Source organism: Rana temporaria, chromosome 5, assembly GCF_905171775.1.
Source record: "Rana temporaria chromosome 5, aRanTem1.1, whole genome shotgun sequence".
Taxonomy (NCBI): Eukaryota; Metazoa; Chordata; class Amphibia; order Anura; family Ranidae; genus Rana; species Rana temporaria.
Genome location: NC_053493.1, coordinates 374005764 through 374032677, shown reverse-complemented (window position 1 = coordinate 374032677; position 26914 = coordinate 374005764).

The window sequence follows — 26914 nt, the reverse complement described above, 5'->3', positions numbered from 1 at the left end:
ACTGCCAAAAGAAATTCTGAAATGCCTGGTCTCTCTACTGTCAATTCAGAAAGAGAGAACCCCAACCCACCCCTTGACACATCTGTACCAGACACTACAGTGTCAGCTGTGAGTGCACAGAACAGTCTCCCATCACATGAGAACTGGTGGGAGGCTCCTCTGTCAGTATTGTGCAATCGCCTAGAGGCAAAAATGTGTAATAGAGCTAAGCGTTTGAATATCTTTGGGGACCAAAGACTTAAAGCAGGGGGAGTATGTAGCACTGGTATTTTTGTCATGTAATGCTAAAGATTGCATACCACTAGAGGGAGCCAAATGCCAATGTGAGAGAGATATATTAACTTACACAGGCAGAGCTGAAAATGTTTATTGACTGTGAAGATACTCACTTACCCATAATGCTCACTCACTTACCCATGAACACTAAATGGCTGAACTGCATGCTGGGTGGGTAATAAAAGGCAGAGTGCAGCCATTTTCTGTCTCTTCTGGATGCATGGTCTGCCTGCAAGGATCTGTGAAGGAGTGTTCAGAAGAGGGCCTACATCGTGCAGAGCAGAACAACATCCATTGACTCTGCCTTGCCACAGTGTGCTGGAGAGGTAGTGTGATCGGGTCTGAGGACCCAGGACCCTTGACGGAGCAAAGTGGATGTCCGGTTTGCTTGCGGAGCGGAGCAGTGTGACAGTGCTGACTGGCAGCAGGACTGAGACAGCCGGAGCGGAGGTTCACAACTTTTCAGACCTGGAGTGGTGAGAGGGCTGTCGCCCAGAAGTTATTTAACACCCGTAACACACTTAGACTCATTTCACAGTGTTGCTGGGACCTGTAGTCCTACGGGGAGGTCTCATTCAAATAGACTGAGTTCAATCAGGTTTAAAAGCCTATGCTTCATTGAGGGCTGACTGATGATTAAGTTATACCTACACCAAAGGCATCTACAAGTGTGCTGTATAGCAGGAATTGTTATCACTCTTCAGTTATGTTACTTCATTACTTGTTAAACCATTGGATTACAAACACTGCAGTATAATCGCTAGCCGAAGACAAAGAAGACCAGAGACTACACTTCTCATTGGGAGGGTTTGTGCTGTGGATACAGTAAGACAAAAGGCTGCCTTATACCTCAGGGGAAGCTCTTGAGAAACTGTATTGTGCTGTGTTGATATCCTTGCATTGGTATGTTTGGTGCGGCCGTACTGGAAGTGGGAAGGTGACCAGTGTCAAGGCATTGTCACTCTGAGCACTAGTCCCACTTGGAGACGCGCCGCAGTAGAGGCTCAAGGGACCTTTAAGTGTTAATAATTTGTGTACACTCATTGCACTATTATAGTAAGTTGTATGTTGATGCAGTTATTATAACTACTGTCTTTATACTAGTTCCAGTAAACTTACATTTTGGTTGATCACAATTGGTGTGAGGCTTGTTCATTATTCTAACAGGTGGAACAACGGATGCCCAGATAGCGATAAAGGTACACTATATACACACTGTTATGTGGGGTTGTTCCGTTTAGTGAAGGTTTCACATCCACACTGTTACACAGCTGTGTCAAGCGGGTTGAGACAAATTATTTGGGGTAGAAAAGCAGAGTACAGGCCCAATCAATTACCAGCAACTCCTTCGGGGGTAAGTGCTACAACCATAACCGTCCACAGGGTGCTTTCAGGCCTTTTCCGGGTTCTCAAAATCTAGGGGGTTCCCAACAAGGATCCTCGGGTTACCAATACCCCCCGAATAGGGTACCCCCAAATTATTATCATAATATGAGGTCAAGACCCCAATCAAGGGGTTGGCAGACAGGGGCTCCTGTGGACAGGGGCCATTACTTGGATAACACCGATAATTGGCGCCAGGGCCCAATAGGAGAACCTGAATATCCTTCTCCGGCTTATTTCCAACCAGAGTCTGGATTGGGTTGGGATTACAACATACCCGTTTCTAACGCCTTTTTCCCACTGAGAGACAGGGAGGGACCAGAAAGATATCAGGCCCCTGATACTTCCACTTATAATGTGCCAGCTGAGGGAGCTTGGTACGCACCTCCACCTTCACAGTACCATGATGCCCCCTCCCTGTCCGGTGCTTCTGCTGCCCCAAGTGGATCCTATAATTGGGGTTTTCACAGACCCGGCCAGGGCACCAAAAGATTGGTAGAAAGAGGAGAGGAAACAGAGGGGGGAGGAAACACAGGGTCCAAACGCCCCAAAACGTAGTGGGGAGGGGTATCTTTAACCTTAGTACCAAAATCCTGACAGACCCAGAAAAACTCTTATTAGATAAGGGGTTGAAATATGCACCCCCACAAAGCCTTAACAGGTTTAGCACGTATATGGACATACATAAATTTATTAGAAGGATCCATATCAAAAGGTACATGGCGGGAATTACTCCTACCGACCGACAGGTATCCAATGGTTATGTTCATTCAGGCCTTGCCAATTCTTCTTTGTTTAACCCTCCGGGTGGAATGGCACCATCTCTAAGAACATTTAGGGATGTCCTACTAAGGGACCTGGAGGTTATGGAAATTAAGAAGGCAAAACTTAATAAAGATCTACAGGAGGGATTAGATTCCCTTTGCAATAATAAAGATTTGATTATTCGACCAGCGGATAAGGGGGGGGGTATTGTGGTGTTAGACAAGGTGGACTACATGAGGGAGATGCACAATATTGTTGACGACACCAATACCTACTCTATTCTCCCTGGGGACCCAAAGCTCAAATTCAAAAGGGATTTGGAGATCCTTGTAGAAAGGGGTTTGTTTGAAGGCATACTTACCATCAGGGAAAAATTGTTTCTTATTCCCAAGGCGCCTCGAACCCCCACGATATATTACCTCCCGAAACTGCACAAGGATCCAATCTGCCCCCCGGGACGTCCCATTGTTAGTGGGATAGATTCAATCACGTCCCGGGTGGGCAGATACATTGACTTCTATTTACAGCCTTTAGTCAAAAGGATGCCTTCATATGTCAAGGACTCGAGACACATAATGAATATCCTGTCCAGTTTTACAGTAATTCCAAATATGTGGATGGTAACTATAGACGTGAAGTCGTTATATACCATCATACCCCATGCCTTAGGCATGGAGGCAGTTCTGTATTTCCTGTCTAAAGAATCAGGCCTAAATACTAAACAGATAGAATTTATCATGGCTCTACTAAAGTATGCCGCCGGATCAAACTACTTTTGGTTTGACAATGAGTTCTACAAGCAGGAGACGGGGGTGGCTATGGGGGCAAAATATGCCCCTAGTCTGGCCAATTTATTTATGGCCAAATGGGAGGAGGATGTCATCTTTTTAAGAAATGTACCCCAAGTGGCCCTATGGGCAAGGTACATTGATGACATCCTCCTCCTATGGGCCGGTGAACATGAGGATCTCAATCAGTTTATTTCTGATCTCAACTCTAACACCAGGGGGATTGAATTAAAACATGAGGCAAGTCAAGTTAGTGTTCATTATTTGGATTTGAAGATCAGTATTAAAAATGGTGCCTTTGTCACCTCCACTTATTTCAAGGATACTGACCGCAATGCCTTTATCCCCACTGACAGCTGTCATCATGCACCTTGGCTAAAAGGGGTTCCTAAGAGCCAATACCTCAGGTTAAGGCGCAATTGTTCGGACCACCAAGAGTTCTTAAATCAAGCGGGGGTCCTAACTGAGAGGTTTTTGGAGAAAGGGTACAATGAGCGATCCTTGAGAGAAACCTTAGATCAGATCACAACTTTAGATAGAGGTGAACTTCTACAAGAAAGAGAACGGAGTGTGGGTAGTCAATTTTCGGATGGTGTACCTTTCATTACCTCATATTCCATCCAACACCGTTCCATTTCACATTTAATCCACAAACATTGGCATATTGCCAGGAGTGACCCAGTGTTGAGGGAAATTTTACCACCAAAACCCAAGGTGATCTTTAAAGGGGTGCAGTCTCTTAGAAATAAGATCTCTATTAACGTTATTGACCCTCCCCTTAGAGGTATTGGTTTTTTCGATCAGCTTAAAGGCTACTACAAATGCAACAAGTGCCGAGTATGTGCCCTTAGTAGCAATCACCAAAGATGTGTAACATCATTCATTTCTACAGTTACATCAAAAGAATTTAAAATTGCACCATGTATCACCTGTGCATCTACAGGGGTGGTATATTTGGTCCAATGCCCTTGCGGGCTTCAATACGTAGGCCGGACCAAGAGATCAATGCAAGTAAGGGTTAACGAACATATTACAAAAATCCTAGCGGGCTTTAGGAACCACTCCGTGTCCAATCACTACAGGCTTAAACATCATAGGGACCCCTCCAATACCCTTTTTCTTGGGATTGACAAGTATAAGGCACATTGGAGGGGAAGCAATTTGGTGAGGGAAATTTCTAAAATGGAAATGGGGTGGATCCATCGTTTAAAATCATATAGCCCCCATGGCCTGAACATTGAAACTGACGTGAATGCTTTTATTAACAACGCCTGATGTGAACCTTTGCATAGGGTCCCATAGAAACAGACGCGGTTTTTCAAGTCAAGATTTTAAGCCAAAATATTTTTAAGTAAATCCTGGACTGTGGTTATATCTACGTTTTTGGGTTTAACATTTAGATTTAAAGTTTACTCCGATAGGATTCTTATATTCTGTTCAAAGAAGGTACTATAGCCTCAAAAATATTTTCACAAAATATTTTCACATTATATGTATTTAATTATATATTTTTAGCACGGTTTTTGGCCATTTGTGGCCCTTCCCTCTCGAGTTTTTTGATAAACCGGGTGGATCTAGCATTTATGTAATTTTTCACGATACATGTGTATTCACTCTCATATAAGTTAATTATTTAAACTAGCACTAAAAATAGAATAGTTTATATACACTATTTAAACTTATATCCTTGGGCCATTAAGGACCCTTGGATCACGCTGACCATAGGGTGTGTATTACAACAGGCCCTGTGATCTGTTTTTTTCTCTTCTTTTTACATATAATATTTATATACTTTTTATATTATAATTATTTTCCTAATGGTCTTTAGTACACTATAAAGCCTTATATATTTTGGTTAACAAAATGAATTAAATGAATTTGGATGAGGACTTTATTAAATTTTATATGAGATTCTGAGAATCTCCTATTAATATATTCGATAGAACCCATATAAAACCTTATGTTAGGTTAGAGGCTTGATTCCTCTTAAACCATGTATTGTCAGGAACGAATTTATCTCTTTCTAAAGAGTTCTTAATTTTATCCACAAGATGGCCACAGTGAGCCAAGGGATTCTTGTCTTGTGCCGGACATCTAGTTTTCCCTTGGTTCCTCTGTCCTCTTCATGCTGTAGGTATTAAGACTACACTTTTTTATGTTTATTTTTTATATTTACATTCTGGAGAGAGAGTAATCTCACCCTCGTTACAAAACGTTGGTGAACGCCTTACACTCCCTTCCCTGGCCGCGAGATTGCGCGCGGTTGTATGGGAAAATTTTCCCTCAACAAAGATGGCGGGGTCAGTTTCTATGGACCTCCCTTTGCATTGAGTGGCTCTTATATAAGGTGACACACTGCTGCTAGCCCTACCCCCATTGAGAATGTCCAATAGGACGAAACGCGTCTGGAGGCAGCGTCAGTGACGTCACCACGCCTAGGAGGAGGGCTCCGTAAGCCGGCCGGCTTTTTTTACCTATTTACATGCTGTGTTTATACTGCCTAAGTGTAAGTACATTACCTTTTTAATAAATCTGTTATACCTACGATATCACGCTATTGCGTCCCTTTCTATCTTCCTGTCTATATGTGAGCCGGATTGGGTTACGCTTGTCGTTTTACTGTGGTTATTGATGAGTTGTGGGGCGTCCTAAATCGGAAACACGCACCAACTTCAACTTCAAGGCTGTCATTTGATTGGGAATTTTGAAACATCCTAGCCCAGGGGATTCAAAGGCCGTGGCTGGGCTATAGCCAACTGCACTAAAGGCTTGCTATCTGGTAAGCTGATATACAATTTCGGTGGTGGGATCTCACACACTGTATGCATGTCACCTGGTGCATTGAAAAGCTAACATCTCTACATGCAAATCAGCCTCTGATCAATACAGTGTTTCTGTCCCTGCTGGAGAACCAATCCAAAATCCACTACTACTTATACTATTTGTGGACTGTTGAACTACTATATTTATTTTGTTTCTGATATCTGGCGCGGCTTTTTATATTGTTTTATTTTCTTGTCATCACACGCTAGCCGCTGCCTGAATTTACGGTGTTGTGATAGCGCGGTTTTTTAGTGTATATTTGTATCCAAAAAGTGGCCTGGTCTTGACGGGGGGGTAAATCTTCCGGAGGTCAAGTGGTTAAGCAATAGAAAACTTAATTAAATGGTATTTTTAAAACTATACAGTATAGAGTTCAGCTTTAACAAATAGCTCAGTGAGTATTTATGTAGCGGTTTTTGGAGGTTTCTTTTTTCCTTTTGCATGCAGTTTTTCTTTGGCCCAGTCAATACAATGAAATAATTTCTTTTCACAGACAGTTTTATTTGTTCATTATTCTCACCTTGGCCTGCGTAAATTCATCTCTAAACCGGTCAGTCAACTTCACTGACTCATTCCTGTATTTAATGATTCGGTCAGGTAGGTTTCTGTTGTTTCTAATAAATTTCTCCAGCAATGACCTATTCTCATGCTTTTTCATTTTGTGATAATAATGTACCATCAATGTCCAAGTCCCTTGTGTGTTGTAGAAAAGTACAAAGATGTCTGTTACAGTTCACTAGCAGGCCTGCCTGATAAAGAGTTCTTGCAGATCTGATAGTGCTTTGTATATCACACCTAAACATTTGATTTACATTTACCCAGTACTAAACCATGCAAAGAGAAGCATTTGGTAAATCCCTAATGCAAACATCTGGGAAAGATCCATATGTTGCTTATTTAATTCTGAGCTTCTCTCAAGACCATCAGAATATACGAGAGTCATATTTATTTCACATGTGTAACAACTGCAAAGCCACCGGTGGCCAGGATATAAAGGAGTTTTTTGGCAAAGTATTTTTCATTATGATGGCTTGACAATTGTTTGATAAGGTTTTGCATCAATCAATCCACAACATAATGCAGAGTTTACTTCAACAATTCAATAAGGTTGATTGGAAAGTCGAGCTCTGGCCAGATTTCTTCCCCCTCCGCCCTTTAATTGCTGAGTTAAATTAGTAAAATCTAAAAAACTAAAAGCCTAATTTCCTTAAAGGAACGCTAAAGCACTGTACACACGATCGGTTCGTCTGATGAAAACCGTTTGTGGGCCACATCATTTTTTATCCATCAGTGGAAAAAAATAGAACCTGTTTTACATTTTTCTTATGGTTAAAAAAACGATAGAAAAAAACTATAGAAAAAAACGATCGTCTGTGGGGAAATCCATCGGTCAAAAATCCACGCATGCTCAGAATTAGGGTTGAGCGAACCCGAACTGTAAAGTTCGGGTTCGGTACGGACTTTGGGTTTTTCCCGCACCCGGACCCGAATAATTGAAAAAAGTTCGGGTCCGGGATCGGAGTTCGGGAAAAAAAAAATGTGCGGAGGTCCCCGCAAATTCAATAACCAGACCCTTTAGGTCTGGTATGGATATTCAGGGGAACCCCGCCGTCAATTTAAAACAAAAATGACGTGCGGTTCCCCCTAAATATCCATAACCAGACCACGAGCACGTTGACCTGGCCGGCCGCAGAAAAGAGGGGGGGACAGAGTGCGGCCCCCCCTCTCCTGAACCGCACCAGACCACATGCCCTCAAAAGGATGTCCCCATGTTGATGGGGACAAGGGTCTCATCCCCACATCCCTTGCCCGGTGGTTGTGGAGGTATGCGGGCGGGAGGTTTATCAGAATCTGGAAGACCCCTTTAACAAAGGGGACCCCCAGATCCTGACCCCCCCCTGTGTGAAATGGTAATGGGGTACACTGTACCCCTACCATTTCACGAAGGAAGTGTAAAGTATTGTAAAAAAACACACTGACACCATTGAATAAAGTCCTTTATTAAAAAAAAAAAAAAAAAAAACCTCCAGCGGTGAGAAATCCACTCGTTCTCGGCTTCCTGCGTTGTCCTGATCCTGCGACGGCTGCGGGTGATCTCCAGCGATGAGAAGATCCTGCGTCGGGTGATCTCCACTCCAGCGATGAGAAGATCCATCCATCCGGCGCAGCAGCATCCCCGACCTCCTCTCAGCGCTGGACACAGCCCAGCGAATGACGCGCTGCAGCTGTGACATTACTTATATACGTAGAGGAGGCAGAGCCACCCGTCACGTGACCCCGCCCCCTCTGACGTACCCTCTGCTACGTCACTGGGTAAGCCCGGCTTCCCTCTTCCTGGGCTTCCCCAGTGATGTAGCAGAGGGTACGTCAGAGGGGGGCGGGGTCACGTGATGGGTGGCCCTGCCTCCTCTATATAAGAAATGTCACAGCTGCAGCGCGTCATACCTCAATACCATAAATAATAACATATTTGATTCTTCACTCCAGCAGTATATTATGAGTGTGGAAATTGTAGAGAAATGTTAACTAATGCATTACAATTTAATTACACCCATTTGATTTTAGACGACTAAAACTAATTTTTCTCAACTAAATATGACTAAAACAATTGCAGAAGACTAAAATGGAACTAAAACTAAAATGCCATTTTAGTCCTAAGACTAAAACTAAATTGAAATGTACTGCCAAAATTGACACTGCATGACACCCTGGGTCCCAAGTCTTCTATCTTCTTTAACCACTTCCCGACGGGCGTACGACTTTATACGGCCGTAGGGTGGTTCTGATTCTCTGAGTCGCCGTCTTTTTACGGCCTCCGCTCCTCCTGGCCTAGTGCCCGCCGCATCACTGGGATGCCGATGCGCGTGCCTGGCGGCCGCGATGTCCGCCTGGCTCCCGCGATCGGCGGTTACAGAGACAAGGATGTGGATCTGTGTGTGTAAACACACAGATCCACGTCCTGTCAGGGAGAGAGGAGACCGATCTGTGTCTCTTGTACATAGGGACACAGATCGGTCACCTCCCCCAGTCAGTCCCCTTCCCCCACAGTTAGTAACACTAGGCAGGGTACACATTTAACCCCTTCCTCACCCCCTAGTGTTAACCCCCTTCAATGCCAGTCACATTTATACAGTAATTAGTGCATATTTATAGCACTGATCGCAGTATAAATGTGAATGGTGCCAAAAATGTGTCAAAAGTGTCCGATGTGTCCGCCATAATATTGCAGTACCGATAAAAATCGCAGATCGCCGCCATTACTAGTAAAAAAATAATAATAATAATTCTGTCCCCTATTTTGTAGGCGCTATAACTTTTGCGCAAACCAGTCGCTTATTGCGATTTTTTTTTTTTAACCAAAAATATGTACAATACGTATCGGCCTAGACTGAGAATTTATTTTTATTTTTTTAAATTGAGCTATTTATTATAGCAACAAGTAAAAAAAATTTTTTTTTTCAAAATTGTCGCTCTATTTTTGTTTATAGCGCAAAAAATAAAAACCGCAGAGGTGATCAAATACCACCAAAAGAAATCTCTATTTGTGGGGAAAAAAGGACGTCAATTTTGTTTGGGAGCCACGTCGCACGACCGCGCAATTGTCAGTTAAAGCGACGCAGTGCCGAATCGCAAAAAGTCCTCTGGTCAGAAAGGGGGTATATGTGCCCAGTAAGCAAGTGGTTAGGGAAGAGGAGGAAGGTTCTTCATTGGGTGCCTATGTCACTGTCGTGGTGAAAGGGACACTCCCTATTAGCTGTGTAGGGGTGGGGTCTTCACAGATTCTGAAGACCCCAGCAACAGAGGGATGACATCATGGATAGGGGTACCGAATCACCAGTTATCATTAACAGAAGATTTAATGTGGAGGGTCATGTAATGGCAGACTAACTTACAACGTAAAGAGAAAAGCCTTGTATTTATTTGGGGAGGGAGCGGTGAGATACCGATATGGCAAGCGCGACAGGTACGACACTTTCTGGAGACTCTGGATGGTGCAGAAAAGTATAAACGGGCACTCACAAAGTTTGAGGAGTACTGTGGAGGAAAGGAACCACTAGCCCATATGGTCTCTAAAATGTATATATTATTGACTGCACCACCAGAAGACTTTAGAATGTCGAGCCTAGTAAAATGGGAGAGAGATTTAGGCCAAGGTTTTTCCCCAATACAAAGCCAAAATATTATAAATTTAGCATTAAACTCTTCAAGATGCACGAAAATACAAGAATTAAATTATAAAATATTAACAAGATGGTACTATACGCCAGCGCGTTTAAACACATTTTTTCCTGAAATGTCAGATAGATGTTGGAGAGGCTGTGGGGAGAAAGGGACAATGCTACATACATTTTGGGGATGTCCAATAATACAACAATTCTGGGAAACAGTACGGAGAATTACACAAGTATTTACGGAATATCATATTCCAGTTGACCCATCGTTTTTTCTACTACATCATGCTGAAATATATCCGGTGAGATATAAGGGATCAATGATGTGTCATTTGATAAATGCGGCGAAAAGTTGCATTGCAACAAAATGGAAAGACCCCGAGGCACCTCCAATATCTATGTGGCTGAAAAAAGTAAGGAAAATAGGGATAATGGAGAAACTCCTCCCAAAAACATTAGATAAGAAAGAGCAAATTAAAATGATATGGGCACCTTGGGAATTATTTTTACAGTCGGAGGAAGGTAAAAAGCTAATAGGAGAATAAGATAAAGGGTAGTAGATGGAAGAAAGAAGGAAAATAGGAGAGAGAACATTTTGCGCACGGTTGGAGGACAGCGGAGGAGGGGAGGGGTGTATTGTATTGTCTTATTAAGAATTTTTTTTTTTTCTTCTCTTCTCCTAATTCTTCTCTCCGGCCTGAGGATATACGGCTGGAGGAGGGGAATGGGGGAAGAAGGGGGTCTAGAGGTAGGGATAAGGGGGGAGGGAAAGGGGGGATAAAATGAGGAAGGAAGTGCTGCGGGAATAAGGAGGGAATTAGTACTTTAGATAAAGAATAAATGGATATTTAGTGGGAGATGGAATACTCGGGTAGTCTGAAATTTAGTTTAGAAGTAGAAAGTATTTGGTCTATTATAGAGGAATGGATTGAAACTAGTAGTGATACAGATATTATGAATAGTAAATAGAGTTGAAGAGAGAGAATAAATATAATTTCCATACATATGTTGATGTATAGGACTATGCTTAGTCCTCTTCTTATGTTTCCTGTATCACTTTCTTGCTTTTTGTTTTCTTGGAAAATAAACGAAATAAAAAGGAAAATTTGAAAAAAAAAAGAAAAGCCTTGTATTTGTATTTGTTTTTTTAGACTGAGGAAATATATGGGAGATTGTGTTGTTGTTGGAGGTGGACATTCATGTGAATATACTTTTTATTCCAAACAACTGTACATCTCAGAGCAAGGAAACAAAATGAAATAAAATAACATTTGATATAGAGCTTGGGGTATCTTAAGTAGACTTTTCAATACATAGATAATTGAGTAGTTATTTAATAACCAATTAAGCCACAGCAAGTGACTTGTAAACTGTAAATACAATTAGATTCTGGATACAGTGAAACAAGTTTGACCCCAAATTGTCTTTTTGGCCCTGTCCTTTGAGATCCAGGAATCAAATCCTATTAAGGAGACTGGGGTTGTAATTATTTCCAAACTGAAACACATATGTCATTCTTTTCGAATAATAATATTGTGTGTTTCAAATTTAATAATAATATGTTTTTAATTTTGCTTCACTCTTATGGGAGTTTTGTCCCACTGGATAAATCAGTAAATACATATGAATTGATCTTAAATGTTAAATTCCTGCCAAAACTAAAGGCAAGAAATTGGACTGTATCATACATACTAACTGCATAAAGAATACTGTTTAAAGGGGATTTGAGCTGTTACTGTTGACTTTGTCAAGTAATGTGACTGCCAGTGGCAGCTAGTTCATATGGGGCGCAGGGGCGCCAGGGGGACCACCTAATCCATGCTCCCGAGCCCTAATCTACATGGATTTCAATGTTTTTGTTTTTTTTAAGCACCTGATTAGAGCCAGAGGCTCTAATTGGCTTAAAAAAGGGTGGGCTTTGGGCGCAGAGCACTATCACCTGGTGGCACCGCCCCCTTGTGATGTCAACAACCCAGCATGCATCATTTGTTCCCCCCCCCTTCCTGGCCTGCCAGGCTACATGCTCTGTAAAGGGTCTAATACGGAATTTGGGGGGACCCCCACACAGTTTTTTTTATTTTGGCGTGGGGTTCACCTTAAAACCCATACCAGACCCAAAGGGCCCACACCGTTTTTTTTCTTCACTTTTTTTTACCAACAATGTTTTTTTTTATTCAGCTGTCAGTGGGGAAGCCCACTTACAGTGGATGACTCATCCGTTGTTAAGGACACCGAGGCCAGCTTTCCAGACCCGCTTCTTAACAACCAGCCATTCACTGCGACTTGATTGGCAAAGCTTTACCCAATCAGGGGCTTAGAATGCACCTTGTAGCGTGCGATGCACTGCAGAGCGAATAGACGATGTTCGGTCCAAACTTTTGATTGGCCCGAACCGTTCGCTCAACCCTATTTCTTTTGAATGATTGCAATGACAGTGTGGGCAGGCAGTGTTGGGAATATGATGACAACATTTGGAGCAGCACATTTGCAGCAGGTAATGGAGCTGCTATGTTGCTGAGGTTCAATAGTAATGACACAGTGGGCAGACTGTGGTACAGTGCATACGTGGTATTGTACATGCTGGCACAGTCACAGTAGTGGCAGAGAGAGTTACATAGTTACATAGTTAGTCAGGTTGAAAAACAACACAAGTCCATCTAGTTCAACCAAGAAAAATAAAAAAAATCATATAATCCTTCACCCACAGTTGATCCAGAGGAAGGCGAAAAACCTCAGCAAAGAATGATCCAATTTGCTACAGCAGGAGAAAAAATTCTATCCTGATCCCCCGAGAGGCAATCAGATTTTTCCTGGATCAACTTTACCTAAAAATGTAAGTACCCAGTTATATTATGTACATTAAGGAAATAATCCAGGCCTTTTATAAAGCGATCTACTGAGCTGGCCAGAACCACCTCTGGATGGAGTCTATTCCGCATTTTCACAGCTCTTAGAGCCGGTTCACACACAGGCGACACGACTTTGGGGGCGACTCGGCAAGGCGATCTCAAGGCGACTTGAGAGGCAACTTGCAAAATGACTTCAGTATTGAAGTCAATGCAAGTCGCCCCGAATCGCCCCCAAAGTCGTACAGGAACCTTTTTCTAAGTCGGAGCGACTTGCGTCGCTCCTATTAGAACGGTTCCATTGACTACTGTGGACCGTAACTTGTCAGGCGGCTGAGTCGCCTGACAGGTCGCCCCAGTGTGAACCGGCTCTTACTGTGAAGAAACCTTTCTGTATTTGGAGATGAAATCTATTTTCCTCTAGACATAAAGAGTGCCCACTTGTCCTCTGTAATGACCTTAAAATGAAAGTGAACTCAACACCCTGCTCTCTATATGGACCCCTTATGTATTTGTACATGTTGCTCAAATGGCCCCTTGATCTCCTCTTCTCAAGAGGCAATACATTCAGTTCCTCTAATCTTTCCTCATAGCTGAGCTCCTCCATGTCTTTTATCAGTTTGGTTGCCCTTCTCTATACTGCATATTCCAGATGAGGCAAAATTATATCTCTCTCGCTGGAGTCCCTACCTCTCTTAATAGAAGAAAGGACTTTGCTCACTTTGGATACCCCAGCTTGTCATTGCATGTTATTATTAAGCTTATGATCTACCAAAACCCCCAAATCCTTCTCCACTACGGATTCTGACAGTTGTACTCCCCCTAGTATGTATAATGCATGCATATACCCCCCAAGTGTATAACTTTACATTTATCAACATTAAACTTCATTAGCCACATAGTTTCCCAATTAAACATTGCATTGAGGTTGGTTTATAAGTTGAAAACATCCTGTAAGGACGGTATTCTGCTGCATAGCTTGCTGTCATCTGCAAAGACTAAAATGTTACTTTTAATGCCAGACTCTATATCATTTATAAAGATATTAAAAAGTAAGGGTCCCAACACTAAACCTTGGGGTACACCACTGATAACCTTAGACAATTCAGAGTAAGAATCATTAACCACTACTCTCTGAATTTGGCCTTTGAGTTGTAATAGTCATTGGTCATACCTGTGATGTGGAGCATTGGTAGTAGCATGTAGCTTTTGTACATGCATCCCTCCTTGCCCTCCTACTCTATAATCTCTGCCAGGGTAGAAAGAAGCGCTACCTAGAGTTTGGGATGTATGGGACTCCACCCAACACTATTACCAGAGGTTGTGTAAGTCCAATTGCTGAACTTTGATCTCCACTATAGTGGCTAGCAAAGCTAGAGGGAGTTGATGAAATGGTTCCTGAAAAGGATTAGTCTAGCAGCTGCAGTCATGATGGAATGAAGTGGAGAAAATTTGCTGAATGAAAGTCCAATTGCAGATGTTATAATGATCACACTGAGAAATTATGAAAAACAAATACATTTTTCAGGGGCTTAGTTGGAGGTTAATGGTGTCTTTCACGCAAACAGAGATTTGGGGATTTCCACAATAGAAATATTACAATATTACACCATTTTGAGTTGTTGCAATGAAATTTCAGCAAAATGGACTAGCTTGCTGCATAATTTTTTCACTTTGATTTTTGAGGTGTCTTTGAATTCAGCCCTCTGTAGGTGGATAATTTTCACTTCCATCAAACGATGTGCCATCCTTTCATTCCTAACACATTACCCAGTTCATATCAGTATAGATATCCAGTATGAGATTTTTGCCCGTTGAGATCTGATATGTTTTCAAAGTGTTCCTTTTTTGAGCAGTGTAAAACACTGGTTGTTTTTCTGTATGTTGAACTAACTATACTAGTTGTCTAATACTGTATAGCCGCGTACACACGATCAGTCCATCCGATGAGAACGCTCTGAAGGACCGTTGTCATCGGTTAACCGATGAAGCTGATTGATGGTCCGTCGCGCCCACACATCATCAGTTAAATAACCGATCGTGTCAGAACGTGGTGACGTAAAACACAACGACGTGCTGAAAAAAATGAAGTTCAATGCTTCCAAGCATGCGTGGACTTGATTCTGAGCATGCATGGATTTTTAACCGATGGTCGTGCCTACTAACGATCGGTTTTGACCTATCAGTTAGGAATCCTTAGGTTAAATTTAAAGCAAGTTGGCTTTTTTTTAACTGATGGTTATTTAACAATAGGTTAAATAACCTATGGAGCCCACACACGATCGGTTTTGACCGATGAAAATGGTCCATCTATCGTGTGTACGAGGCCTTAGTCTATGTCAGAGATTTATTTGGAGGCGCTATAGAGTTGGACATCATCAACATATGGATAATAATAAAAATAAAAAATAAATATAACTATTTTATTAACCATATTTACAAAGAGAATATAAAAGGGGTTCGAGAAAAAAGTCTGGTGATACATCAATCACAAAGTGAAGAAAAAGTTAACCTGCCAAAAATAACGCTAAAAGTGCAGTCAAATAGATATGATGAGAACCAGGATGGTATGGTTTTCTCAGCCGAATTGAACTAAGAATATTTATAAGCAGCAGATGCTGGTCAGTATCAAAGGCAAGACACAAATCAAGAAGTATTTATATAGTGTACTGACCCTCCGATTCAACAGCAAGAAAATAGTTAAAAAAAGTAAATAGAGCTGGTTCTGTATATTAGAAATAAAGAAAGGTGGATGAAGAAGGGTTCATCAAATAAAGGCAGGTGAACTAAAATTAAAAATTGTCAATGCCTTGAACAGAAAATCCTTGCCTGTGAAAAAAAAAGTTGGAATTGAAACGTTTAGCTTCTATCAGTAGCACATGTAACAGTGAGAAAGATAGCAATTGGGAGATAGTTAAAGAGTGTTTTTTGCCCCATAAGAGAAGTCTTCTTGAATTGACACTTGCATATTGAAAAGATAATTTTTGATAATACATGAACATATACTGTACTGTATATGATATTTTATTTTGTCTTTACATCTGCTTTAAATACTATTGTTTAGTATAAAAGTTTTAAATCATATTAAAGCGGGGTTCCAGGCATAATTTTTTTTTTTTTGCAAGTTAAAATTAATTACATTAAACATTCCATAAAACATATTAATAGCAATCGATCAGGAAATCATTGTAATCACTTTCCTTATATGCTCCAGCTCATGTTGTGGCCGTTTCCATCATATGTGTGGGCATCTGAAGCCCAGTTCCTGTTTCTTACTTGTTTTCGTGGAGAGGTACATGCTGGGATTTTTAGGCACAGTAATGCCCAGTAGACATGTGCAATTTGTTTTGTTTCTAATTCGTTTTTTTGAATTTTTCAAGTTTCGAATTTTTCAAGTTTAGAATTTTTCAAATTTAGAATTTTTCAAATTTAGAATTTTTCAAATTTAGAATTTTCGTATTTACGAATTTCGAAAATTGAAAAATGTTTAAAATTTCAAATTTTCGTATTTCCGAATTTTCGTATTTACGAATTTCGAAAATTCGAAATGGAAAAATTCGAAATGTGAAAAATTCGAAATTTGAAAAATTCGAAATTTGAAAAATTCGAAATTTGAAAAATTCGAAATTTGAAAATTGAAAAAATCGAAGTTTGAAATTCGAAAATTGAAAAATTCGAAAATCGAAATTTCGAAAATTCGAAAATCGAAATTTCGAAAATTCGAAAATCGAAATTTCGAAAATCGGAAAATGGAATTTTGGAATTTTTCAAATTTCGAATTTTTCGAATTTCGAATGTTTCAATTTTCGATTTTTTTTACTTTTCCAATTTCGAATTTTTCAGAAATTTCGAAATTTGGTATTTTTCAATTTTTTTACGAATTTTCGTATTTCCGAATTTTTAAAATTGAAAAATTCGAAATTCAAAAATTGAAAAAATCGAAAATTGAAAAAAATGTTTCAAATTTCGAATTTTTAAATTTCCAAATTTTCGAATTTTTGAATTTTTCGAATTTTGAATTTTTCAATTTTCCAAATTTTGACATTTCGTATTTCCGAATATTTTCGTATTTCGAAATTTCGAAAATTGAAAAATTAGAACATCGAAAATTCAAAAACTGAAAAATGTGAAAATTGAAAAATTCGAAAATTTAAAAATTCGAAATGTCAAAAATCGAAATTTCGAAAATTCGAAAATCGAAATTTCGAAAATTGAAAAATTCGAAAATTGAAAAATTCGAAAATTGAAAAATTCGAAAATGACAAAATTCGAAATTCAAAAATGACAAAATTCGAAAACTGAAAAATTCGAAATACGAAATTTCGAGAATACGAAATTTCGAAAATACGAAAATTCGAAATTTCGGAAATTGAAAGATTCGAAATTCCAAGAATTGAAATTTCGAAAATTCGTAAATTCCAGAATTTCTGAAAAAAAAAATTGTTTCATTCATTTTTTTTCGTTTTATTCGTTTTTTCCGTTTTTTGCTTTTTCGGAAATCCGAAAATTTCCCGAATTTACGGAAAAAAGCAAAAAACACGATTTTTTTTTCGAAATTTACGAATTTCCAAAAAAATAAAAAAAAAACGAATGAAACAAAAACGGAAAAAACTAATTTTTCGAATTTCCCAAATTTACGAAAAAATAAAAAAAACGAAAATAACATGAACGTAAAAAACTATTTTTTTTTGGCAGTGCACATGTCTAATGCCCAGAGACTCCTGGGAAATGAGTGTCATAATTTCCCAGGACAGGAAGTTGAACCACGAGGACTAGGAACTAGGCAGATTACGAAATCTGCCTAGTAACAGCCAGATAGAAGTGAGTAAAACATTTTTTTTTACATTAAGGGCAAGCTGTTCATAGGAAGTTCATTTTTAGAGTGGAACTTCATTTTAAGGAAGGCATATTTAAAACCATTCTGTCAATAAATCGAGAGCTATTAATACTGTGAAACATACTAACAATGGACAGTTAAAGTGTTACTAAACTCAAGACTATATCTGGTCTCCCACAGTACACAGAACATGGAAATGCAATAGTTTTAGTAACTATAACCTGCTAAATACCTTTTCTCATCAGCAGTAAGAGCAGTCTTGTGACTTCCATCTGTGTCTTGTAGGAGGAGTTTTCATTCTCCCCTGATTGTCCTATGAGGTTGCATGACCCCTGACCCTCTGTCTGGATAGTGCTGTGCTGATCACATGCACCCTCGCAAAGAAAAGAAAAACTCTCTAGCGATAGACACCAAATTGAGCATTTGCAGCTTGCCCCCAAGGTTCTGCAGATGGATTGGGGACTGTGGAAGAAGGGGAGGATCAGAGAATACAGGATCAAAGCATTTTTTACACAATGCAGGGGGTTAACCCTTAGGTTCCACACTGAGTATAGCTAGCATGATTTATTGCATACACAGACTGATTTAACGTTTGCGGGTTTAGTAACACTTTAAGGTTTCACAGAGTATCTGTCTCTACTACAGTGATTGCCATGGTCTTCCAAGTTCCATTGCCAGGAATGCACTCACCATTGCCAGGAATGCACTCATCATTGCCAGGAATGCACTCTACATTGCCAGGAATGCACTCACCATTGCCAGGAATTCAGCACCATTGCCAGGAATGCAGCACCATTGCCAGGAATTCAGCACCATTGCCAGGAGTTCAGCACCATTGCCAGGAATGCACTCACGAGCGCCACAGATTAATTAGAGGAGAATCTCCTGTTTTCACAGCTGCCTCTTTAATAGAAAGTCCCACCTCCTTTGATGGACAGAACAGTAGTACAATGGCAGCGCGTCACTTTCTATTACAGAGGCCACCCGTAAACAGGAAATTCTTCTGTGTGTGCAGCGCTCGTCCCGCCTCCTTCCTGTCCCATTCCAAGGCATATACATCTTTGTGGCACCGACACTGGGAGATCATTGGGGGCCACAAAAGATATATATGTCCAGGTAACCAGGCGGGTCTTTCAAAACCGGAAAGCGGGCTGCGATTGGCCAGCGGGCCGGACTTTGGACATGCCTGGTCTACAGTCACTGCTGTCTCAATGTAAGGGAGATTGGTGGTAAAGAACAAGACCCATGCAACTTCAGGTGGGACAAAGTATAGGTAACAATTTAATGGCAGCAGTGATTGATGGAGCTTCCATAGCTTTCTTGTCTCTGCAATTTAAAAACAAAAAATCTTTATTATAAACAGCATTTTGCTGTCACAGCACTAGGGGCCAGATCCACAAAAACCTGACGTAACTTAAAAAATCCAATTTAAGTTACACTGGCTTAAAGTTTCTACCTAAGTGCCTGATCCACAAAGCACTTATCTAGAAATTTCAGGCTGTGTAACTAAAATTCCGCCGGCGCAAGGCGTTCCTATTCAAATGGGGCGAGTCCCATTTAAATGAGGCGCGCTCCCGCGCCGGCCGTACTGCGCATGCGCGTCGGCCGTACTGCGCATGCGCGAAGTTACGTTACGCCGAGTTTTGAGGATCGCGACGGCTTAAAGTTGCGTCGGGGAAAAAAAAAATGACAGCGGCATGCATTCCTGAGGGAGAACTCATGCCAATTTTCAAAGAAAAAACCGGCATGGGTTCCCCCCCCAGGAGCATACCAGGTCCTTAGGTCTGGCATGGGTTGTAAGGAGACCCCCCCACGCCGAAAAATTGACGTAGGGGGTCCCCCTACAATCCATACCAGACCCGTATCCAAAGCACGGTACCCGGCCGGCCAGGAAGGGAGTGGGGACGAGCGAGCGCCCCCCCCCCCTCCTGAGCCGTGCCAGGCCGCGTGCCCTCAACATGGGGGGGTTGGGTGCTCTGGGGCAGGGGGGCGCACTGCGGGCCCCCCCACCCCAGAGCACCCTGTCCCCATGTTGATGAGGACAGGACCTCTTCCCGACAACCCTTGCCATTGGTTGTCGGGGTCTGCGGGCGGAGGCTTATCGGAATCTGGGAGTCCCCTTTAATGAGGGGGCCCCCAGATACCGGCCCCCCACCCTAAGTGAATGGATATGGGGTACATCGTACCCCTATCCATTCACCTGGAGGCAAAAAGTAAAAGTTAATAAACACACAACACAAGGGTTTTTAAAATATTTTATTATTCTGCTCCGGACGCCCCCCCTGTCTTCGTTATTAGCTCAATTACCAGGGGGGGCTTCTTCTTCCGCTCTCCGGGGGTCTTCTCCGCTCTCCGGGGGTCTTCCGCTCTCCGGGGGGGCTTCTCCGGACTCCGGGGGGGCTTCTCCGGACTCCGGGGGGCTTCTTCCATCTTCTCCCCTCTTCCGCTCTTGACTCGGCGAACCCCGGTTCTTCTGCAGCTCTCCGGTGCCTTCTTCTTCAGCGCTGGCTGCCTGCTATGTTTGTGTGTTAGCTCGATTTCAAACAGGCAGCCGGCGCGGTCTTCTGTGGCGTCATCTTCTCTTCTGGTCTTCTGTTCTTCCGATGTTGCCTCGTCGCCTGTTGTCGCTGTAATGATGGAAGCGCGCCTTGCATCACATTTATATAGGCATCACCGTCCCATCATGCTCCGGTAGGTACCCACGTGGTGGGTGCACGTGGGTAGGCACCCACCACGTGGGTACCTACCGGAGCATGATGGGACGGTGATGCCTATATAAATGGGATGCAAGGCGCGCTTCCATCATTACAGCGACAACAGGCGACGAGGCAACATCGGAAGAACAGAAGACCAGAAGAGAAGATGACGCCACAGAAGACCGCGCCGGCTGCCTGTTTGAAATCGAGCTAACACACAAACATAGCAGGCAGCCAGCGCTGAAGAAGAAGGCACCGGAGAGCTGCAGAAGAACCGGGGTTCGCCGAGTCAAGAGCGGAAGAGGGGAGAAGATGGAAGAAGCCCCCCGGAGTCCGGAGAAGCCCCCCCGGAGTCCGGAGAAGCCCCCCCGGAGAGCGGAAGACCCCCGGAGAGCGGAGAAGACCCCCAGAGAGCGGAAGAAGAAGCCCCCCCTGGTAATTGAGCTAATAACGAAGACAGGGGGGGCGTCCGGAGCAGAATAATAAAATATTTTAAAAACCCTTGTGTTGTGTGTTTATTAACTTTTACTTTTTGCCTCCAGGTGAATGGATAGGGGTACGATGTACCCCATATCCATTCACTTAGGGTGGGGGGCCGGTATCTGGGGGCCCCCTTTTTAAAGGGGACTCCCAGATTCCGATAAGCCTCCGCCCGCAGACCCCGACAACCAATGGCAAGGGTTGTCGGGAAGAGGTCCTGTCCTCATCAACATGGGGACAGGGTGCTCTGGGGTGGGGGGGCCCGCAGTGCGCCCCCCTGCCCCAGAGCACCCAACCCCCCCATGTTGAGGGCACGCGGCCTGGCACGGCTCAGGAGGGGGGGGGGGCGCTCGCTCGTCCCCACTCCCTTCCTGGCCGGCCGGGTAGCGTGCTTTGGATACGGGTCTGGTATGGATTGTAGGGGGACCCCCTACGTCAATTTTTCGGCGTAGGGGGGGTCCCCTTACAACCCATACCAGACCTAAGGGCCTGGTATGCTCCTGGGGGGGAACCCATGCCGGTTTTGTTTTTTACAAATTGACGTGGAGTTCTCCCTCGGGAAAGCATACCAAATGCCGTCGCTGCAATGGGCCTTTACAAGGTGTGACTAACTTTACACTTTGTAAAACGAGCCCTAATTTGACACTTGCAAAATAACACTTACGGCGCAAAAAAAAAGCTAGAAAGCTTTGTGGATCGCCTTAAGTGCTAATTTGCATACTAGCAACGGCATTTCGACTCGAAATGCCCCCAGCGGCGGATGCGGTACTGCATCCTAAAATTAGGCAGTGTAAATCAATTACACATGCCGGATCTTCTGTGTAACTTTGGAAAAAGCCTTTTGAGGATCGTTTCCAAAGTTACACACAGACTGAACAGCACTTAAGTCGGAGTATCTCTTTTGAGGATCTGGCCCTAGGTGGTTTAAAGGATAATAGTTGTGATGAAAAGGGAACATTTACGAAAGATTTTCTTGCAGATTTTTGTGTGTGGACTGGAGTTTACTATAAGCCCAGTTTCTGTATTGTGTTTCATAAAAGTAAGAAGACTATTGTTCTCCAAGTCTGACATGTAAGGTAATTGATACAGAAAGTTTTATTCTGCCTAAGAAGATTACAAAGCAGTTATAGGTCTTTAAAATGTAACCCAACCCAAGCAGCATCACTAGGCCTTAGAGACGCCTCTAGTTAAATTTAAATAAGTAAAGAACAAGTCCCGCAAATTCAGTCCAAATAACTTGGGACTTTTGCCTAAACGAGGAGCTAAGAAGATCTTCTGGCTTAGCCTATTCCCATGGCTGTCAATGGGAGTTAACAGGTGAAAACAGACAAGCTGGCTTTATTGCTGGTACATAAAGGAGCTGTGCAGTTTTAGTTTACACTGGAGATTACTGTAGCTGGGCTGCAGAGGAATTTAATTGTGAGATTCTGGAAAAGATGGAACTTCTCCAGCCTGTTGATTTCAATAGCCAAATTAAAAATAGATTAGTAATCAACTTTGTAATTAAATATAGTATACATTGTTGTATCTGTCATAGACTAAGTCAACTTTTAAAGGATACTATAAACCAAATGACAAGGCATCTTTACATTAAAAAGCTTTACTAATATTATTCCCATTTCTCATATAAGTTAACCTGATGTTTTATATTTTTTTTTTGTCATTTAAACCTTTATTTTTTAAATAAACATTTAGGGCCAGATCCACAAAGAACCGGCGTAACCTAAAAATTTCCATTTAAGTTACACTTCCTTAAAATTTCTACCTAAGTGCCCGATCCACAAAGCACTTACCTAGAAATTTTCGGCTGTGTAACTTAAATTCCGCCGGCGCAAGGCGTTCCTCTTCAAATGGGGGTGATTCCCATTTAAATTAAGCACGCTCCCACGCCGGCCGTACTGCGCATGCTCGTGACGTCATTTTCACGACGTGCATATCGCGAAATTACGTTACGCTGAGCTTTGTGGATTGCGACGGGTCAATAAAGTTGCGTCGGGAAAAAAAAAAGATACGGCGAAAAAAAAAAATGTAAAACAAAAAAAAAAACGCGTCGCTGGACAGAAGGGTCTGCTTTTACAAGGTGTAAACAGTTTACACTTTGTAAAAGCAGCCCTAATTTTACGATTGAATTTTACGATTGCAAACTAAAACTTACGGAGAAAAAACGAAGCTGAAAAGCTTTGTGGATCTCCGTAAGTGCTAATTTGCATACCCGAGGCGGCATTTCGACGCGAAATGCCCCCAGCGGCGGATGCGGTACTGCATCCTAAGATCCGGCAGTGTAAGTCCCTTACACATGCCGGATCTTCTGTCTATCTCTTGGAAACTGATTCTGTGGATCAGTTCCAAAGATAGAAACAGGGATACGACGGCGTATCAGTAGATACGCCGTCGTATCTCTTTTGAGGATATGGCCCCTAATGCTGAATGCATTCACTTCACTTGTTTCTCAGACAAATCTAGGTTTACTGGAGCACAAGCACAGCAAAAGCTTTTTCCTTTTAGACTGTCACTCTTTTAAGTGAACCTCTGGGTGAAGTCATACAGAGCAAGGAGAGAGAGGGGTATGGGGGGTTAGAAGGGCAACGCTCCTCATACTCATTCAGCTTTGTGTGTATAATTCAAGCTTCAGCTATTGTGTTCTGTAAACAACGGTGTATTTATCTCATCTAAATGTGCCTGGTAGACATGTGAAAATGAGCACAGCACTCTACCAGCTGTTTGTAAATAATAAATTGTCACAGTCTGGGGTCAGGCCAGTAGCTATAGCAGTTGAAAGGGCCCCACCGACCAGCTGCATAAATACACAAGCAGATTGCCCTGGCAGATGATACAGACTCACCAGAAGTTCAGAGTCTAAGCACTAAGTAGTATTCTCTAGAGCTTCTGATGGTGAAGACAGGTTTTGCTGTATGTCAGTACCAGGTCATTGTCCTTAGGATCACCCCACCAGGAGGTGAGCAAGCCGGGGTACAGTAGCAGTTATAGCAGGTAGGGATCATGCAGAAGAATAGTCAATAAATAAGCTAAAGGTTGCCAGGTGAGATTAAGCAAAAGCAAAGTTAAGGGAACAAGCCAAAGGTTGGAAATGAGTGGTAGTGAAGATACGGACAGCAGAAGGAATGAGAAGAGCGAGATACTGGCTGAAGTAAGCACAATAATCTGGAAAACAGGAAGTGGAAAGGCATGGCTAAAAAAGGAAAGCACGGGAGAAGAAAAAGGTTCAAAGTTCAAAAGTAACAAGGTTTAAAGGGGTTGTAAAGGTACAATTTTTTCCCCTAAATAGCTTCCTTTACCTTAGTGCAGTCCTCCTTCACTTACCTCATCCTTCCATTTTGCTTTTAAATGTCCTGATTTCTTCTGAGAAATCCTCACTTCCTGTTCTTCTGTCTGTCACTCCACACAGTAATGCAAGGCTTTCTCCCTGGTGTGCAGTGTCGTGCTCGCCCCCTCCCTTGGACTACAGGAGAGTCAGGACGCCCACTAACACACAGCTCCTTTCTCTATCTGTAACGTAGAGAGCGCCCTGACTCTCCTGTAGTCCAAGGGAGGGGGTGAGCATGACACTCTACAACAGGGAGAAAGCCTTACATTACTGTGTGGAGTCACATACAGAAGATCAGGAAGGGAGGATTTCTCAGAAGAAATAAGGAAATTTAAAAACAAAATGGAAGGATGAGGTAAGTGAAGGAGGACTGCACTAAGGTAAAGGAAGCTATTTAGGAAATAAAATTGTACCTTCACAACCCCTTTAACCACTTGCATACTGTGCACATACACCCCCTTCCTGCCCAGATGAGATTTTAGCTTCCGGCACTGCGTCGCTTTAACTGACAATTGCAAGGTCGTGCGACGTGGCTCCCAAACAAAATTGACGTCCTTTTTTTCCCCACAAATTGAGCTTTCTTTTGGTGGTATTTGATTGCCTGTGCAGTTTTTATTTTTTGGGCTATAAACAAAAAAAGAGCATCAATTTTGAAAAAAAACACAATATTTTTTACTTTTTGCTGTAATAAATATCCCATTTTTTTCAAAAATATAATTTTTTTTCTCAGTTTAGGCCGATACGTATTATTGTACATATTTTTGGTAAAAAAAAAAAAATTGCAATAACCTGGTTTGTGCAAAAGTTATATTGCCTACAAAATAGGGGACATAATGATTTTTTTTTAAAACATTTTTTACTAGGAATGGCGGCGATCCGCGTTTTTTTTCGGGACCGCGACATTATAGCGGACACATCGGACACTTTTGACACATTTTTGGGACCATTCACATTTATACAGTGAACAGTGCTATAAATATGCATTGATTACTGTATAAATGTGACTGGCAGGGAAGGGGTTAACCACTAGGGGGCGGGAAAGGGGTTAAATGTGTATCCTGGGTGTGTTATAACTGTGGGGGGAGGGGGGTGACTGGGGGAGGTGACCGATCTGTGTCCCTATGTACAAGAGACACAGATCGGTCTCCTCTCTCCCTGACAGAACGTGGAGCTCTGTGTTTACACACAGAGCTCCACGTCCCTGCTCAGTTACTGGCCAATCGCGGGTGCCCGGCGGCCATCGCGGCCAACGGGCACGCGCACTGTGTTCCCAGTGACGCAACGGGTGCGCGCGCGCCATAGAGGCTTTAAATGACAGGACGTCATATGACGTCCTGTCAGAACAATAGAGCATTCCACCCGCCGTCATTTGACGGTGGGCGGGTGTCAAGTGGTTAAAGCAGAATAATTTAAGGAATTGTCTGGGGAGTTGGCCAGTATCCCAGGTGGCTCAACAAGAAGAGAAATTGCCCAACACAGCAGAGATTGAAGGTTCAGACTCAGATCCTGACATAAATACAACATGTAACATTTTTGACCAGAAAAAAAAAAAACACTTTAAAAAAAATGAAGTATCAGTAAATTTAAAACTCTTCTGTCCTTTGAAACTCTGTACCTCAACCCATAATGCCATCTCCTACTTTGTATGCCTTTAGGCAATCTTGAAAATTCTTCTCCTAAGGAAGCCTATCCTACCTTCACTTATCCACTAGAATTTAATTTCTCCACCAACTCATCCCTCCAGAGTAATTACTTTTTTGTATCACTTGCTCCTCCCTTTTTTGATTGTAAGCTCTCATGAGCAGGGCCCGACTTGACCCTCTTGTCCTGAATTGTATTGTAACTGTCTCCCTTTGTTTCGTGAAGCACTGCAGGAACTGTTGAGACTATATAAATTCGGTATTTTACTAATAATAAAAACAATTACATATGTCTACATATGACAACATGATAACATTGCTGACATAGAAAATTGTTTACATAATAATTTAAATATGGCCTATGTGATTGATTGCTGCATCTTTCTTACACAGGATCTCTGGGAAGGAGGTTGAGAGAAATTAAAAAAAAAAACACTATTGGCAGCTTCCACTGACATCACATAGCCTAGGAATTCTTCAGAAACCTGGAGACCTGCAGAAATAGACATGATTGTCATTCCATAGACACTCCCTGGCTGCAGCATTGAGAATAGCAAAGTCCACTGCTGAGGATGGGCTGGGAATGTGGCTGGCTGCTTAAATACAGGCTGAATGCCTAAGGCCCCTTTCACACAGGCTTTCTGATCAGGTAGCCCATCAGTTTTTTATGTGGAAAATTGTAAAGAAACTGCGCAAAATACCATAAACAGGAGAAAGTGAAAAAAAGAGGAAAAAAGACCTGCAACCTAGTGACAGTCTATTCACTCCGAGAGCTGTGATTAGCATGTAAACAATAAATACAAGTGAAAAAATAAATAAATCGCGCTACCTCTAAAACATAAAACTTGTTGAAAACACAAAATTATGATTTTAAATGTGAGTG